General features: G+C 49.5%; 1 pseudogene across 1 annotated transcript; it reads left to right on the top strand.

Moving 5' to 3' along the window:
* The first annotated feature begins 1,769 nt into the window (after positions 1–1,769).
* On the top strand, positions 1,770–18,612 carry LOC311124814 (2-hydroxyacyl-CoA lyase 1-like; annotated as a pseudogene). The gene is made up of 9 exons: positions 1,770–1,774; positions 14,321–14,401; positions 14,558–14,630; positions 14,819–14,896; positions 15,073–15,167; positions 15,467–15,579; positions 16,186–16,321; positions 16,633–16,738; positions 18,529–18,612. The product of its transcript is annotated as a 2-hydroxyacyl-CoA lyase 1-like (transcript).
* The last annotated feature ends 898 nt before the right edge of the window (positions 18,613–19,510 follow it).

Genomic DNA, 19,510 nt, shown 5'->3' with positions numbered 1-19,510 from the left:
GGTTGTTCCCGCCCTTGACCTCACCATGCAGATAGAGCTCTCTGATTCGCCAAGCTCTTCTGGATCAGGAAGTAATGAGGCAGGAGAGGTGACCTCTCTTGGCCGCAGCGTCAGATTCAGCTGTAGTGGAGGACCCAGCAGGTGCACCAGCGCCAGAACTGCCTGCAGCACACGCACTCCCACGCCTTTCCCCTCCTCTCACAGGTACCTAGCCCTATCCCCTCCTCTCACAGGTACCTAGCCCTATCCACGCATCTCACAGGTACCTAGCCTTATCCACGCCTCTCACAGGTACCTAGCCCTATCCATGCCTCTAACAGGTACCTAGCCCTATCCATGCCTCTCACAGGTACCTAGCCCTATCCGCTCCTCTCAAAGGTACCTAGCCCTATACTCTCCTCGCACAGGTACCTAGCCCTATCCCCTCCTCTCAAAGGTACCTACCCCTATCCCCTCCTCTCACAGGTACCTACCCCTATCCACGCCTCTCAAAGGTACCTAGCCCTATCCCCTCCTCTCACAGGTACCTACCCCTATCCACGCCTCTCAAAGGTACCTAGCCCTATCCCCTCCTTTCACAGGTACCTAGCCCTATCCCCTCCTCTCACAGGTACCTACCCCTATCCACGCCTCTCACAGGTACCTAGCCCTATCCCCTCCTCTCACAGGTACCTAGCCCTATCCCCTCCTCTCACAGGTACCTAGCCCTATCCCCTCCTCTCACAGGTACCTACCCCTATCCCCTCCTCTCACAGGTACCTACCCCTATCCACGCCTCTCACAGGTACCTAGCCCTATCCCCTCCTCTCACAGGTACCTACCCCTATCCACGCCTCTCACAGGTACCTAGCCCTATCCCCTCCTCTCACAGGTACCTAGCCCTATCCCCTCCTCTCACAGGTACCTAGCCCTATCCATGCCTCTAACAGGTACCTAGCCCTATCACCTCCTCTCACAGGTACCTAGCCCTATCCACGCCTCTCACAGGTACCTAGCCTTATCCATGCCTCTCACAGGTACCTAGCCCTATCCATGCCTCTAACAGGTACCTAGCCCTATCCATGCCTCTCACAGGTACCTAGCCCTATCCCCTCCTCTCAAAGGTACCTAGCCCTATCCTCTCCTCTCACAGGTACCTAGCCCTATCCCCTCCTCTCAAAGGTACCTAGCCCTATCCTCTCCTCTCACAGGTACCTACCCCTATCCCCTCCTCTCACAGGTACCTACCCCTATCCACGCCTCTCAAAGGTACCTAGCCCTATCCCCTCCTCTCACAGGTACCTACCCCTATCCACGCCTCTCAAAGGTACCTAGCCCTATCCCCTCCTTTCACAGGTACCTAGCCCTATCCCCTCCTCTCACAGGTACCTACCCCTATCCACGCCTCTCACAGGTACCTAGCCCTATCCCCTCCTCTCACAGGTACCTAGCCCTATCCCCTCCTCTCACAGGTACCTAGCCCTATCCCCTCTTCTCACAGGTATCTAGCCCTATCCCCTCCTCTCACAGATACCTAGCTCTATCCCCTCCTCTTTTTGCAGGTATTTCCTGTTATAGGTACAAATATCCATTCCAGATCCACTTAGTGAGAAATACTACTTAGATACTACACAACCACTCTAAAACGTTTACTCTGAATGTTAATGTTTGCTCTGAGTGTGGTTTGAGATGGTTCACAATGCTTCCTTTGAATAATAATAACAAGGTTGAGTTTGTGTCCCAAATTCTTGGATCATATTTTTTATTTTGTTACCATATACTATTAATTTATGTTGTGCATTCTGCAGGTCCATGACCTCTTTGCTAAGTGAGAACGAAGAGCGATATGTCTCCTCACCTGAGGGTGGCGATAGAGAGATGAGACACAGACAACACTCAGCACCACTGAGATCTGTGTTTGGCATCTCTGAGGACTCTGTCTTCGACATGGTCCAGAGCGGCCAGTCGCAGGGTGACATCGTACCGCTGCCCAAACGGAGTAGACAGGAGAAATACAGACCTAGCAAAATGTCAACGGACGGCAAGTTTATGATGGGTATTGTCGAGTTGGTTATAAACCTTCTCAACTCCAGATTGGCTGAGCTAATGCGAAGTGTCAGTCAGGGAACTCTAGTTCTGCTGACTGGAAGTATCTCAGCAAGTCAACAGTTTGCCCAAGAGATGCTAAGCATGGCGACTTCTAAGATGTATTCCCATGCCATAGAGCATATTGCGCTCGGCCACAAGTCTCCCCTTGAGTTAGAGAGGGAGCTTGAGGCCATCTTGGGTCCTCTGGCTGGACAGGTCATAGTCATCATCATAGATAGCATCATCAAGGCTAAAGCCAACGGAGGAAATGAGGGGAGACCGTCCAGCCCCTTGACCTATTTTCTAACTGCCATTTCGGCAGAAATACAAAGCCTAGTGGTTCACAGATCGGCTAGCAGACCATCCACCAGACTGTCCAACAACGACCCACTGCTGAACATTTCCAAGTCAAAGGTCTTAAGATCAGTTCTGCTCAAAATGGCAGAGCTCTTTGGCCAAGGTCCAAGTGAAACCTGTCTAGTTCCACTAGTCCAGAGTCAGTCCAACAACCCCATTTGCGACTGGACTGTGAATGCAGGCACCATTCATCCAAGTACATTTCTGTCCGACAACAGAGTGACAGAAGTGTCATCCGATGTTGTGGATCTTGTACTTGAGGTTTTTTGGATAACAGGATTTTTGGATAACAGGAACCCGTCAAGGCCACAGAGTGCCTGCTCCCACAACTCAGCTAGTGGAGCAATAGATATGAGAGCTCTTGCTGGGGACTTGGTCAGACAGGTGTCTGTCAAACTCAGCCCATTTGTCTCTGAGAGTCAACTCTCCACCATGTCCATGACAGATCTGTCATCATCTTTTTCTGACTCCACCTTGAAGCAGTTGTGTTCTCGCTCTGTTGTTGCTCTGGCAACTGCCTGTCAAGCAATCAAAACAGAGCTTGAGAACCAGAGACCTACCAACCTTGTCATGGGCCTCTCACTCCACCGGGTTACCACCTTAATTGTCTTCCACTCTGCTCACCACTCTCTCTACTCAGCCTAACTAGCTCCACCTGTCCCTGCTCTGCTCTGCTCTAATTACTCTGCCAGCTGCGCTGCATTACCCACTACCTCTCCCAGTATTTAAGGCCCTGTCTTTCAGCTCTCCGGTGTCAGATCGTCTGCAAAGCTCACACCCGGAACCTGTTTGCTCGCGCTTCTGGCTCACCCTGGTTTTGTGACCCCGGACCTGCCTGTTTTTGGATACTCTTCTGCCTCAGGAGATCCAGACCTGCTTCTGCTATTACGACTCCTGACTACTCTTCAATCCCGGTAACTCTGACCAGCCTTCTGCCTTGCTACTACGTATTTTGGATTTCCCTTGAACTGTACTGCTGCCTTGTTTCATTCCGCCCTGTTGTGTCTGTGTCTCCCCCCCCCCAGGACTTCTGGACCACCCACCACCGGCTTCATAGGACGCATCGCCGCCACTGGGGGGGGCACAGACCCAGCACATTGGACGGGATCCCTGTTACCCCTGGAGCCTTCATTCACTCCCTACTTCCCTTTTCCCTTAAGTTTAATAAACTTTCTGGTGTGACGCAATTGTGGTCCTCTGGTCGTCTGTCTGAACCGTGACAGTACGATCTGACCATTATGGACTCAGCGCACACTTTCCCCGACATGGAAACCGATGAGCATGAGCAGCAGTTCCAGCAGCAGCAACAACAACTCGCCATGATCATTCAACTCCTCACCAACCTTACCCCAGCCAGTCTGCCCACCAGCCCTGGCCCCGAGTTACCTGCCCCGGTCATTGCAGCCGCGGCTCCGGAACCCAAGATTGGAAACCCCGAGCGGTTCAACGGCGATTCAACCCAGGTCCGGCCATTCCTGACTAGCTGCCGACTTCAGTTCTCCTTGCAGCCAAGGACCTTCGCCACGGAGGGGGCTAAAGTTGGGTATGCCATCACTCACCTGACGGGCCGAGCTCGACTCTGGGGAACAGCAGAGTTCGAACGTCAAACCCCCGCATGTGCAACCTTCGACCTGTTTGCTGAGGAGATGCTGAAGGTGTTTGACCTGGATTCACCCACCGCAGAGGCGTCTCGTGAACTGTTCAGTATTCGACAAGGCAGACGTACAGTCGCAGACCATTCCATCGACTTCCGAACCCTGGCTAGACGAAGTTCTTGGAACACACCATCGTTGGTGGACGCGTTCTTCCATAGTTTGGCTGACTATATCAAGGACGAGTTGGTCTCCCATGAACTGCCTTCCACTCTTGATGAAGCCATCGCACTGACTGTCAGGATCGACAGAAGGATACAGACCCGTCGTCGTGAGAGGGGGCGCCAAGGTCCACCTACTACCGGCATTCGGAGAGATCCGACTGGGCTCCTGTCATCTACTGCCACTCACCCAGGTCAGCTTGATCAGTCTGAGCCTATGGAGATTGGGCGAGCCTCTCTCACTCCTGCAGAGCGCCAGCGCCGCTTCACCTCAAACCTCTGCCTCTATTGTGGAGGTGATGGACATCGTGTGGTAACCTGCCCTTTAAAGGGCCGAAGCTCACCGGGCATAGGGGGAGTCCGGTTGAGTTCAATGACCATCCAGTCCTCCGACCGCAAACCCCTGCTGCAAGTTCACCTCCGCCTCTCTGACTCAACTCACACCCTGGCTGCTCTGGTGGATTCTGGCGCCGAAGCCAACATAATGGACATCAAGCTGGCACGCCAACTGGGACTGGAGAACCTCCGTTTGACACCTCCTATTCCTGCCCGGGCACTGGACGGACACTTACTCGGATCGGTCACTCATGTCACGGCCCCGGTCTCGATGGGTCTGTCCGGAAACCATCAAGAAACTATCCAGTTTCACCTGCTCCCCTCTCCAGGCCAACCCCTCATCCTGGGTTACCCATGGCTCCGCCGGCACAACCCTCAGCTCGACTGGGTGACCGGGGTGATCAGGGAGTGGGGAGAGGACTGCCACCGAACCTGCCTGCTTGCTGCCGCACTACCCCCTCGGCCAGTACCTACTAACTCCGCTCCTGACCTCTCCAATGTCCCAGAATGCTACCATGGTCTCAGAGAGGTGTTTAACAAAGCAAGAGCCACATCTCTGCCCCCTCACCGACCGTACGACTGTGCCATCGACCTCCTCCCTGGAACAGCTCCTCCAAGGGGTCGTCTTTATTCGTTGTCTGCTCCTGAAAGAAAGTCCATGGAGGACTACATCAATGGCTCTCTGTCCGCAGGATTAATCCGTTCATCTTCATCTCCTGCTGGTGCTGGCTTCTTCTTTGTGGGGAAGAAGGACGGATCTCTTCGCCCCTGCATCGACTACAGGGGACTCAACGACATCACAGTGAAAAACCGTTACCCTCTGCCTCTGCTCACCTCTGCTTTTGAGTTGCTCCAGGGAGCCACTGTTTTTACCAAGTTGGATCTCAGAAACGCTTACCACCTAGTGCGGATCCGGGAGGGAGATGAATGGAAAACCGCATTCAATACACCAACAGGCCACTACGAGTATCTGGTTATGCCTTTTGGCCTCACCAATGCTCCTGCTGTGTTCCAGGCTCTAGTGAATGATGTACTGCGGGACATGTTAAACAAGTTTGTCTTCGTTTACCTGGATGACATCTTAATCTACTCCAGAAACCTGTCTGAACACACCCGCCATGTCCAGCAAGTCCTTCATCGTCTTCTGGAGAATTCCCTCTACGCCAAGGCAGAGAAATGTGAGTTTCACGTCAAGACAGTGGCCTTCCTGGGGTACATAGTGGCAGAGGGAAGTATCCAAATGGATCCTGCCAAAGTATCAGCAGTCACTTCATGGCCAGTTCCGGAGAACAGAAAGAAGCTGCAACAGTTTCTGGGGTTTGCTAACTTCTATAGGAAGTTTATCCGGAACTACAGTACCGTTGCTGCCCCTCTCACTGCTCTAACCAGCACCAAGCAACCCTTCACCTGGACCCCAGCAGCCGACAAAGCCTTCAGTACCCTCAAGGTGAGGTTCACCTCCGCTCCCATCCTCCAGATGCCTGATGTGGACCGGCAATTCATTGTGGAGGTGGACGCCTCGGATGTGGGAGTTGGTGCTGTGATTTCTCAGTGGGCTGCGGAGGATAGGAAGCTCCATCCCTGTGCCTTTTTCTCACGTCGGTTGTCCCCCTCTGAGTGCAATTACGACATAGGGAACCGTGAGCTGCTGGCTGTGAAGCTTGCCTTGGAGGAGTGGCGTCACTGGCTGGAGGGGTCCACCATTCCATTTCTCGTTTGGACCGATCATAAGAACTTGGAGTACATCCGCACGGCCAAACGGTTGAACTCCAGGCAGTCCCGCTGGGCCCTGTTCTTCACCAGGTTTAATTTCACTCTGTCATACCGGCCTGGATCACGCAACACCAAGCCAGACGCCCTCTCCCGTCAATTCCAGAAGGATGACACCCCCTCCAAGGACCCTGTGTCGATTCTGCCAAGTCCCTGCATCGTTGCAGCTCTGACCTGGGCTGTTGAGGAACAGGTGCTGGAGGCTCTCCGTAACCAGCCAGGTCCCAGCACTTGCCCAGCTGACCGCCTTTTTGTCCCCGAAGACCTGAGGTCCCAGGTCGTTCAGTGGGGACATGACTCCCGCCTAGCTTGTCACCCTGGCTCCACCCGCACTTACAACCTGCTCGCCCAGAGGTTCTGGTGGCCCTCTCTGAGGAAGGATGTACGGGAATTCGTCCAAGCCTGCCCCATCTGCAACCAACACAAGTCGTCCTGCCAGCCCCCAGCCGGATTGCTGCAGCCCCTGCCTGTGCCCAGACGTCCCTGGTCTCACATCGCCCTTGACTTTGTCACAGGGTTGCCCCCTTCAAGGGGCATGACCGTCATTCTCACCATCGTTGACCGTTTCAGCAAGATGGCACACTTCATTCCCCTCCCCAAGCTCCCAACCGCCAAGGAGACCGCCCAGGTGGTCCTGGAACACGTCTTCCGGATCCACGGACTGCCAAGGGATGTAGTTTCTGACCGTGGTCCACAATTCTCCTCCGCCTTTTGGAAGGAGTTCTGTCACCTGCTGGGAGCCACAGTCAGTCTGACTTCCGGATTCCATCCCCAATCCAATGGGCAGTCAGAGCGGGCTAATCAGGAGCTCGAGAAGGCACTGCGATGCATGACTTCACGCAACCCCCACTCCTGGTCGCAGCAATTGACATGGGTGGAGTACGCACACAATTCTCTGACCTGCTCTGCCATCGGTATGTCCCCTTTCCAATGTGTTTATGGATACCAGCCTCCTCTATTTGCCAGCCAGGAAGAGGAGGTTACTTGCCCATCTGCACTTGCTTTTGCCCGTCGATGTCGCCGCACCTGGTCACAAGCCCGAGCCACACTCCTCAGATCCGTTGCCAGCTACACTACCGGGGCCAACCGTCGGAGAATTCCTGCTCCCACCTACCATGTTGGTCAAAGGGTGTGGTTGTCATCGAAGAACCTGCCACTCAGGGTGGAGTCGCAGAAGCTGGCACCTCGGTTCATTGGCCCATTCCCTATCATAAGAGTGATTAGCCCAACTGCTGTCCGGCTCCAACTGCCTAATTCCCTGAGGGTGCACCCCACTTTCCATGTGTCTAAGATTAAGCCCATCCATGAGAGTCCGCTGGTCCCTGCTGCGCCTGGTCCTCCTCCTCCACGGCTCGTCGATGGTGGTCTGGTTTACACCGTCCGCCGCCTGCTTCGGTCCAGACGGAGGGGTAGGGGTCTCCAGTACCTCATTGACTGGGAGGGCTATGGACCTGAGGAGAGGACCTGGGTGCCAGCTAGTCGGATTGTGGATAGGACTCTCATCACCGCTTTCCACCAACGGCATCCTGATCAACCTGCAATCCGTAGGGGCCGCCCCAGAGGGGTCCCTAACCGTCCTGCCCGCTCGGCTTCCTGTCCTGTGCCTGATCCTGTCTCGGGACCTGTCCCATCTCCCGACCACGGCCCTCCGGCTTCCTCCGAGGATGAGGACGTTCACTCGGACCGTTCGGAGGAGTTCTAGCCCTCCTCCGGCTCCCCTCCTCCCGCCCGGCGTGGTGTTGCTCTTGGGACTTCTGGGGCCGTCCCTTGGGGGGGGGGTTCTGTCATGGGCCTCTCACTCCACCGGGTTACCACCTTAATTGTCTTCCACTCTGCTCACCACTCTCTCTACTCAGCCTAACTAGCTCCACCTGTCCCTGCTCTGCTCTGCTCTAATTACTCTGCCAGCTGCGCTGCATTACCCACTACCTCTCCCAGTATTTAAGGCCCTGTCTTTCAGCTCTCCGGTGTCAGATCGTCTGCAAAGCTCACACCCGGAACCTGTTTGCTCGCGCTTCTGGCTCACCCTGGTTTTGTGACCCCGGACCTGCCTGTTTTTGGATACTCTTCTGCCTCAGGAGATCCAGACCTGCTTCTGCTATTACGACTCCTGACTACTCTTCAATCCCGGTAACTCTGACCAGCCTTCTGCCTTGCTACTACGTATTTTGGATTTCCCTTGAACTGTACTGCTGCCTTGTTTCATTCCGCCCTGTTGTGTCTGTGTCTCCCCCCCCCCAGGACTTCTGGACCACCCACCACCGGCTTCATAGGACGCATCGCCGCCACTGGGGGGGGCACAGACCCAGCACATTGGACGGGATCCCTGTTACCCCTGGAGCCTTCATTCACTCCCTACTTCCCTTTTCCCTTAAGTTTAATAAACTTTCTGGTGTGACGCAATTGTGGTCCTCTGGTCGTCTGTCTGAACCGTGACAAACCTGGCAGCCAGAGACCTACTATCGTCTCTGGTAGAGACCATTGAGGACATGGATATCTCTGACATCCTCCAGGGCCCGTCGGCCATTTTGGAGGAGGCTGCTGTGATAAAGCACCCAGAGATGTCCACCTCGACAATATACAGATCTCTGCTTCTCGACTCATCTCTCGCCTCCTCTAAGATGGTCACTGAGAGCATTATCTTCAACAACCCATGCCCATCAGAGGAGAATGTGAGTATTCAGAAGGAGCTCCCTGCTGATAAAGTTGACATCCTCCATGGTCAACCAGTGGAGGAGTATATTGTCAAAGCTGAGCAATGCATCACTCAGGTCATTCAGGATGCAGCTGTGACATATACTGCTGCGCTGGATAAAACCGACACTTGTGGGAAACTGTCGGAAATCCTATCTGTCCATGTTTCCTCAGAGAATATTGAGGAGGCATCCTCTGATCTCTTTGGTGGAATTATTTCCGACCTGCATGAGGTATCTGAGGTCAATAAGGCCTCCATGCGTACGAAATCAGGTCGCAAAATGTTCTGGGTGGAAGTGAGTTCAGGTTCCCAGAAGATTTATACCAAAACCCTGGACAAACTAAGGAAGCTGTTCACCTCCCACCATCTCACTGAGGGAAAAAATACTCCTGTGCAAATCGAGCTTTCTGCAACTGGACTACTTGTAACTGAGGCCACTGTGCAGGAATCTCCTGTAACTGAGGCCACTTTGGCAGTGTCTCCTGTACAGAAGACAGACAGTAAGACCCTTCTAAGTCCCCAGCCTCAGCCTACCAGCTCACCCTTGACACCTGCACTAAAGGGGTAATCAAACAGGTGATCTCGGTGCTGAGGGTGGACACCTCAAAGGAAGACTGCTCCGCTTCCGTTGGGGAGAGCACGTCAAATTCATCCTTCGACTTCAACCAGAAGTTGGACTCGATAATTTCGAAATTGGAGGACCTCACCATTTCGAGTGATGTGACATCAGCCGAGATTGCCACACTCACGCGATCTCTTAGTGCAGCCAGCAGAACCTCTAACATTTCCATCCAGAGCTTTCACAGTGCTGAGTTCCGAGCTAAGGCCAAACACATTGTGAGTGAGACCATTCTCAGAGCTGCTAGCAAAGCCAGCCATTCTTTGCTACAGAGCATGCCTAGCACCACCTTCTCACACCATGCGGTTTCTACAGCCGAAGATATAGTAAATATTATCATGCAAGACCTTGAAAGTGTATCCCAGTACACTGTGGACGACGCAGACTCCTTCCCACTAGGAGAGAAAAAGCTGGAGTTCCAGCTCAAACCCAGAGTTGTCTTTGACAACTTATTGGATGCTGCTCAAACCATGTACCACAGAGTAAAGGATAGACTGAACATCTTTTTCTCTTTTCCACCAGTGTCAGTCACCACAGCCAAATATGTGCTGGACTCCGCCCCTGTGGAGACACTCAGACATTCTAAGTCCGCTGACACTGCTCTTGTTGAGGACAGGAGCCGCCCTCCGTCTGTGAGAAGTGAGAAGCCTTTGTCAAAAGTCTGTTTGGCTAAAAGGTCTAAAGCCCTTGTGTCTTCGAGTGGCTCTTCAACAGACCACCATATAATTGACACATGCAGTGAGGATGTCACTCTGCCCACCAGGAGTATGTCAGTTGTGAGCAACAACAGTTTGAAGAGAGCCTCTCCTCTCCACGGCAGTGGATTGAGTGAAAGTTGCAAACCTCTTGTGGCTCTAAAAGACGTAACAGTGGCAGTCAGCCAAGAAGGCTTTAGCAAAACTGCAAAGAAGACGCTCAGCTTGATCCTAAATGTGATCAAGTGTAGAGTGGCCAACTCTGAGAGTTCATCTGTTGGGCAGATTGCAAGTGAGGAGTGTCTGATAGCCACTAACATGTTAGACTCTGTACTGGAGAGCCTTGACCAGTTGCCTGACATGAGCGCTGCCGATGAAATCACAAGGACAGAATCCCATACCTCTATCGCAATGGACGAGACAGGTTCACGGTCAACGCTTGTGAGCCAACAAGAAATAAACATATCTGACACCAATATCATAGTGAAAACTATAATGGACACATTGAAGACGGACGACCCAGAGATGACTTCAGCAGAAGAACATCTGGATAGGCTCCTGTCAGTTGAAGCCCTTCAAGGTGCATCTGGCAACCTGATCGCAAAGGTCCATGGTCTCATTCAGGAGATAACCATAAACCGCCAGCTTCAATCCATGGTTGGCCACAGAAGCCTCTCTCAACCAGCGCTGCCTAAACCAGCCCTGAGGAAGCTGTCAAAGGACGATGCCTCAGAGCTCATTTACAACTTTGCCCAGACTTCTGTTAGGAGACTCCTGGGGCAGTGTATGGGAAGGCCTATGCCACCATCGGCTGAAATGGTTTTGGATCAGGTCATCAAGTTGATGACAGACGTGGTGATGGACAGCCTGACTTATGTGTCCAAGTCTACAATGGAGGATGGTAAGTGAAAGTACCTATTTTCATCTGCATAGGACTTAATTGTAACATGATGCTCAATACATTGCGTTTTATGATGTGAAATTCACTGGTTGTGTCCAAAATGGCACCTTCTTCCATATTTAGTGCACTACTTTTGACCAGACCCTATGGGCCCTGGTCAAAAGTAGTGCACTATAAAGTGAAGAGAATGCCATTTGGGATGCAGTGACTGACTTCAATGGCTGCGTCCTCTTCTCCCAGTTATTGTACACAGGTCGGTCACACTAGCGTGCTCTTCTCACTCAGACACCAGCAATGCCACAAGTGACATCACTCATGGTGTTGTAGCTGACCTTAATGCTACTGAGGAATTCCCTGCCAGGAGCCTTAGCCCGGCTGATGTAAAGGCTGACGGCATGGCCCGTCTTCCCTCTGCCAGAGGGGAAGAGACTAAGAAGAACAGGAAGTGGCGTTTCCTACCGAAAATGCATAAGTTTCCAAAGATCATGATTAAGGTAGGGTGCTCTGTGTTTTGAGATTACCTCTGTAAGGCAGGGCTGAAATTTACCCTACAGATTCACTACACCCCTATTGTCTCTCAGCATTAGAACAAAACTGTTGTCATTGTCTTTAGGAGGTTGAGTGAGGACGCTGTAATGCAATCCTAATACACATGGGAGAGTCCCAAATGGCACCCTATTCCCTATATAGTGCACGACTTTTTACCAGAGCTCTCTGGGCCCTTGTCAAAAGTAGTGCCTTACGTAGCGAATAGGGTGCCTTTTAGGATGCACACTCTGTATTTTACACAGGCTCAGTTGTCCTGATGTGTTTTGTCAACAGCTGTTCAAGACAAAAGGGGAACCGAAGAGACACCCTGAACAGGATGCGCTGCCTACCAAACATCTCAGAGAGACTCATATTTCACAGGGTAAGTGATAAGCATCGATAATGTCATATTGATGTATCACCCTATGACAAGCTTGTTAAAACAGTGACAACAGATACAGGCAGACCGACGGACAGACATGCAGACAGACAGGCAGACTGACAGGCAGACGGACGGGCAGACAGACATACAGGCAGACAAAAAGACAGGCAAACAGGCAGACAGACAGACGGACAGGCAGGCAGGCAGACAGACAGACAGACTGACGGACAGACAGACAGACAGACAGGCATACAGACGGACAGACAGGCAGACGGACAGACAGGCAGACAGGCAGACAGACGGACAGGCAGACGGACAGACGGACAGACACAAACACACACATTCATTTTCTGATTATGAAATGTTCTCATGACAGATGCTGAGTGTGAGGTTCCAGAGGTTCCATCCACTTCCCCACCCAAGGAGGACCTGACAACCACACCGGCCCCTGCTCCCCAGGAGTCCCAGTCCCGTAAACGCCCACTCATAGTCAGGGTGTTACACGCTCTCTCCAGAGCCATCTCCAAACCATTCACAGGAGCTTCTGGGAAGAAGAATTAGCCAAATGCCTGATTTTATTAATATGATATTTTAATCAGAGCCTTTATTTAATAAAACATTACTGCATTGATTTCTGTCTATAGTAGTCTTCATGTATGTGCAAGATAACGGTAAAGTACTTCAAACCACATAGTCAAAAGTATTCATAGTGAAGTACCGTTTATGATTATTGATTGTGGAAATACACATAATACAGAAAAGTTGTTGTCACATATAAAGACAGACATAAAGGAGAACTCCGTAGACCAGACACATTCTCAAGCCATAACTAAATCCATGAATGGATCTCCTATAAGATGACAGGAGAACATTTGTAACACTTTCTATGAAGCCTATATCTATAATGCATACACTCAAGTCATTTACATTTTACATTTTAGTCATTTAGCAGAAGCTCTTATCCAGAGCGACTTACAGTTAGTGAGTGCATACATTTTTTTTTTCATACTGTCATACACTCATAATGACTTAACTGAGTTAAGTGTTAAGTAAAGTGCAGTTATAAACACATAATGAGGGCTTATTATGTATTTCTTGCAATAAAAAAAGAAAAATGCTACTAGTTTATTAAATATTCATGACTGCTATTGCACGGCTCATGTCCACACTTCTGTACAATAGGGGGCAGTAATGCACCATAACGTTGGATGCCAACTGCCTATAAACCCCACTGAAGAAGAAAAAGCTACTCATGTAATGCATGCTGGAAAGCAGACAAAACTAATGATTTGCAAGAGATCTAAACACGATTTATAAGCTACTGAACAACAAGTCCAAGAAATCATTGCTAACCGCGTTTGCACTTTGAACAGATTTCTCGACAATAATAATGGAAGATGTGACTGGGGCTCAGCTCATTGCAGAGGCACTAAAAGCTCAGGTGAAGTGTGTGCAATATATATAAAACAGTGTTATACTGTGTAACCGTGTTGCTAATAATATATTAGTCGCTGATCATGTCCTTGGCAGTGAGAATGTAACACTATGAGTTGTGAAAGTGTGCCATAGGTCATTGCACTGGTATAGCTAACTATTAATATTGTTGTAGAAAAACATTTAGATGTTTATGTGGAATAGTATATGTTAACACCCTTGTTGATGCATGCCAATGTGTGTGTCAATGCAAAGAAAATCTAAACTACATTGTAACAATTCATATACAATTCAGTATGAAAATGTATGCACTCACTAACTGTAAATCGCTCTGGATAAGAGCGTCTGCTAAATGACTAAAAATGTTTAAAAAAAGGTAAATATACTGTATCTACATGTAACTCTCTACAGAATGTAGAATATATGTTTGGAATAGTTGGTGTTCCAGTCATTGAAGTAGCTAAGGCAGCTCAAGCCTCAGGAATCAAGTATGTGGGAATGCGCAATGAACAAGCCATAAGCCACCTTTTTATTACTAAACCAGCTCTCCCCAAATCATGTGATATTAACTACCCGTACATAGACTACAGGAGCGTGTAGTGTGTGAGGGTCAGTTTCATAGCTTTTTTGCATTGCTAATTATGTCTGCCTGTCTGTCTGACCCTTTGTGTGTCTGTCTGCCTGTCTTCCTGTCTGTCCCTCTGTCTGTCTGTTCCTCTCCAGTCCAGGTGCGTGTCTGGTTGTGTCTGGACCGGGACTCATCCATGCACTTGGTGGAATGGCCAACGCTAACATGAACTGCTGGTATGCTAGAACTCCACAAACAGAAGACCCTACTACTCATGTTCAGTGGTCCTTTCAAAAGAAGGGATGCTATCCGCACACTGCAAAAAATGATCTGACTCCAAACTATCTCAGATTGTCAGTTGATGTCATTGTGTGATACCTCTCTCTCTGTAGGCCTGTGATTGTTATTGGAGGCTCCTCCGATCAAAACCAAGAGACCACTGGGGCGTTTCAAGAGTTTCCACAGGTACCGATTGAACCATGATATTTATGACTTTTGAACATTAGGGGGTTGTTTCCCAGGACACAGATTAAGCCTAGTCATGGCCTAAAAAGCAAACTCAATAGAGAATCTCTGTCTGGGAAACTGGCCCTAGCAGTTTAATTGCTGAAAGAGGAAATAATTTGTTATTTGTGGTCCTCTTTCTCTGTCAGGTGGAGGCATGCAGATTGTACAGTAAGTTCTCTGCTAGGTCTAGCAGTCTGGATATGATCTCCTCAGTGGTAGAGAAGGTATACAGTCTACTCTGACTCCCTCTGTGTAGTCCTCTTCATATCATTTGGTATCACCTGCAATTGTCTTTTTTCTGACCTCTAATTTTCCAGCTTAGCAAGGTACCTTAACTGCTTCATAAGAGCACAGCACAGCCTTAATTGATCTGAATTTAAGGGTGTTTGGTATGTCTAAGGCAGCACGCACTAGCATGTATGGACGTCCAGGTGCTGTATACGTAGACATATCTGGGGACATGGTCAATGCTAAATTGGACAGGAGCAGAGCCAGGTTAGTGGCCATCACTGTCTTTCATCCATTTAAAATGTATACTAATGTGTTACTGTTGAATATGTATACCTCTGAATTCACATCACCGTAGTCATTTTTATTTTATCTTGTTATACCTTTTAACGTCTGAAGTGAACCAGAAATTAAATTACTTAGAAAATATAGCACTATATCAAAATATTCTCATCAGAGAATAGCAATAAGCCTCGATAGACCTTCATGGTTTATTTACATATGCAATAAAGTTGCTAGGTAACATGTTTAATGTTTGACCTATTATTTATTATTTCCTTTGTCAGAGAGGTGCCCTGTAGTCCACCTCCTCCTGTGAGTATGGCTGACCATATGGCGATCACAGAAGCACTGGCGGTCCTGAAAGGAGCCAAACGGACTTTACTCATCATTGGCAAAGGTAGGCATTGCTTTTTTAATAGCCAGATAATCTGGGGGAAACAGAACTAAAATCTTGCATAATTGCGTCAGATACTTGGATAAGGTCTGGGGAGATGTTAAGAGAAAGATACTAACGCCACTTGCGAACTCTCCACCCCCCTAAACGGAAACTCTCTGCAAGTTTCCGGCAAGTTTATGGGCCAAATGTCCCCTCCCGTTCTGAAATTGAAAAGATGCGAGCACCTGCGAAATCGGGATTTGTCCAAATGATTAGTGGTGAAAAATCAGCGTACCGGAACAAAGTTGTCACATCCCATTCTGTTGACAGACGCTACTTCCAGTTATGTTACGTGCGTCTGTCCAAGAGAGATCAATAGCCAGCTGAGACGCACTGTAACACATATAGCACTGTACCACGGTTCAGTTGAAAACTGGGCCACGTTCAGTCGACAAATGTTGTTGACATGATTTCTCATTCTACCTGTCTGAGAGGCACGTTCGTTCTACATGCTATATTTCTATCTGAACGTTGCACAACGTTTTGCTCAGCTGAATGCATCCCAGTTGTGAAGACCAGTCTGTTGAAATCCGTGTGGCAGTGCCCTCTGTCTGTGTCCCTCTGCAGGTGCAGCCCATTGAAGAGCAGAGGGGGCTCTGAAGGAGCTGGTGGAGGGGTGTGACCTGCCCTTCCTGCCCACCCCCATGGGTAAAGGGGTGCTGCCTGACGATCACCCCAACTGTGTTGCTGCTGCCCGCTCCAGGTCAGCCTCTCCTTCTCTCAGCTGGCATCATATTCATGTACAGACCATTGACTGTATAAGTAGGACCAAGAATTTCCCTGACCATTTGAACGGACCACGAAACTCCTGAAATCCCTATCTATAACTAGTCTCTCCTGGCCAGGTCATGTCAATGTAAACTGGTGTCAATCAAACAACTACACTACTCCTATAACTAGCCTCTTTTCATTACATTTTGTTTTGTCCCTGCTCTCCTCCTCCTCTCTTCCTATCCTCCTCCTCCTCCTCCTCTTCCTATCCTCCTGGTTCTATGGTCTTGGTGGGGACTGCAGAGCTCTGCTCCAGTCTGATGTTGTGGTCCTACTTGGTGCCAGACTCAACTGGATCCTGCACTTTGGCCTTCCCCCCAGGTTTGACACCCAAGTAAAGGTCATCCAGCTAGGTCAAAGGTCACCAGTAGGGTTTCTTTTTTTTCCTTCTTTTTTTCGGATTCCAGATTTTCTGCTTATTCCGTTCTGATTTCTGGAATCTTCCAACAGGGATTTCTGGGAATTTGGGGAAAGTAACTATAATTTTGCAACCCTAGTCACAGGTCATTTCATAGTGAACTACATTTCATTGTAACCAGGTATAAAGGTATTTGACTCAGTCTATTGGATTTAGTCTATCAATTATATAGCTTCTCTATAAGTCTTTGTGGTCTCTCCAAATAATGTCATGGCTGTCTTAGTGCTGTACAGTACATCTATATTTAAGCAATAAGGCCCGAGGGGGTGTGGTATATGGCCAATATACCACGTCTAGGGGCTGTTCTTAAGCACGATGCAACGCAGAGTGCCTCGACGATACAGCCCTTAGCCGTGGTATATTGGCCCTATACCACAAACCCCAGAGGTGCCTTATTGCTATTATAAACTGGTTACCAACGTAATTCGAACAGTCAAAATAAATTTCAAATCAAATCAAATCAAATTTTATTGGCCACATGCGCCGTAATACAACAGGTGCAGACATTACAGTGAAATGCTTACTTACAGCCCTTAACCAACAGTGCATTTATTTTAAACAAAAAAGTAAAAATAAAACAACAACAAAAAAAGTGTTGAGAAAAAAAGAGCAGAAGTAAAATAAAATAACAGTAGGGAGGCTATATATACAGGGGGGTACCGGTGCAGAGTCAATGTGCGGGGGCACCGGCTAGTTGAGGTAGTTGAAGTAATATGTACATGTGGGTAGAGTTAAAGTGACTATGCATAAATAATTAACAGAGTAGCAGCAGCGTAAAAGGATGGGGTGGGGGGGCAGTGCAAATAGTCCGGGTAGCCATGATTAGCTGTTCAGGAGTCTTAAGGCTTGGGGGTAGAAGCTGTTGAGAAGTCTTTTGGACCTAGACTTGGCACTCCGGTACCGCTTGCCGTGCGGTAGCAGAGAGAACAGTCTATGACTAGGGTGGCTGGAGTCTTTGACAATTTTGAGGGCCTTCCTCTGACACCGCCTGGTATAGAGGTCCTGGATGGCAGGAAACTTGGCCCCAGTGATGTACTGGGCCGTACACACTACCCTCTGTAGTGCCTTGCGGTCGGAGGCCAAGCAGTTGCCATACCAGGCGGTGATGCAACCAGTCAGGATGCTCTCGATGGTGCAGCTGTATAATTTTTTGAGGATCTGAGGACCCATGCCAAATCTTTTCAATCTCCTGAGGGGGAATAGGCTTTGTCGTGCCCTCTTCACGACTGTCTTGGTGTGTTTGGACCATGATAGTTCGTTGGTGATGTGGACACCAAGGAACTTGAAGCTCTCAACCTGTTCCACTACAGCCCCGTCGATGAGAATGGGGGCGTGCTCAGTCCTCTTTTTTTTCCTGTAGTCCACAATCATCTCCTTTGTCTTGGTCACGTTGAGGGAGAGGTTGTTATCCTGGCACAACACGGCCAGGTCTCTGACCTCCTCCCTCAACGTGACCCATGTTATACGGTCAGATATACCACAGCTTTCAGCCAATCAGCATTCAGGGCTCGAGTCACCCGGTTTATAAAAGGGAACGTGTGTGTGTCAGCCTTAGCATTATGTGGTGGTGCCTGGTTATTTCTGTTGTGTTTAGCTTGAGGTTTGGCAACTCCTCCAGCTGCTGTTACATGTGTCACGCACGGCGCTCTTCCTGTCGTGTCGTTGCTGGTATGTTGTAGTAACGTTCCACATACGTTATTTATGTCAAGGTCAATGTCAAGGTTGATCTGTGTGCTGAGGAGATGGGGAACAACGTGCAACCTGCTGCTGCTCTCCTGGGGGACATCAATACTATTGTCAAGCAGGTAACACAACACAGTCCTGGGGGACTGGAGATCCTGGTTTGAATCCAGGCTCTGTCGTAGCCGGCCGCGACCGGGAGACCCATGGGGCGGCGCACAATTGGACCAGCGTCGCCTAGGGTAGTGGAGGGAATGGCCGGCTCAGTTCGTAGAGCATGGTGTTTGCAACGCAAGGGTTGTGGGTTCGATTCCCATGGGGGGTATGAAAAAAAAAAGTTACGTATGCACTAACTGTAAGTCGCTCTGGATAAGAGCGTCTGCTAAATGACTTAAACATGTTAAATGTAGAGGGCCCCGTAAACAGTTCCACAAACGTCAGCATGAGTGCGCTGACTGTGGAAGCACTAATCACTGGACCAAAGCTCACTGTCAGATGCACCAGCTGTGCGTCAAGTGCTTTTCTCCGGGCCACATGAGCTTTGACTGTAGTGAGGCTGGGCAGCGACAGAACCCTGGATGTGGACAGACTGGCAGGTCTCAGGAAAACTAGAAAGCCTCCGTTCTGAGGAGGGCAATGTGGGGCATTCTTATTTTTCCTCCACTGATGATGATATCCAATCTGTTTATTCTTACTTTTGTGAGTCAGTACCCAAGAACAACACAGTCATTTTTCAGAACACAATGAGAATTAATCAGAAAGACAGTTTGTTTTACACCACTGTGCTAGTACAGGATAAAGTTGAGCTGAAGGGGATGTTAGATAGTGGGTCCATGGCTACTACTCTGCGCGCAGATATTGTACCTCGGTTGAGGGAGGCAGGAGTGGTAGAGGGGAACTTTCTAGCTCCTTCAGACATTATCCTGGTGGATTGTGGTGGGAACAAACTAGCCCAGTGGGCATGTGTGACTTAAAAATGCAACTTTATGGCTTCTGTTATGTAGTCCCAGTGCTTATTGTTGA

This window comes from Coregonus lavaretus (assembly GCF_964263955.1).
Source record: "Coregonus lavaretus genome assembly, contig: HAP1_SCAFFOLD_719, whole genome shotgun sequence".
NCBI classification, from domain to species: Eukaryota; Metazoa; Chordata; class Actinopteri; order Salmoniformes; family Salmonidae; genus Coregonus; species Coregonus lavaretus.
Note: the sequence above shows the minus strand (reverse complement) of the source record. Positions and strands in the feature narration are given on the sequence as shown.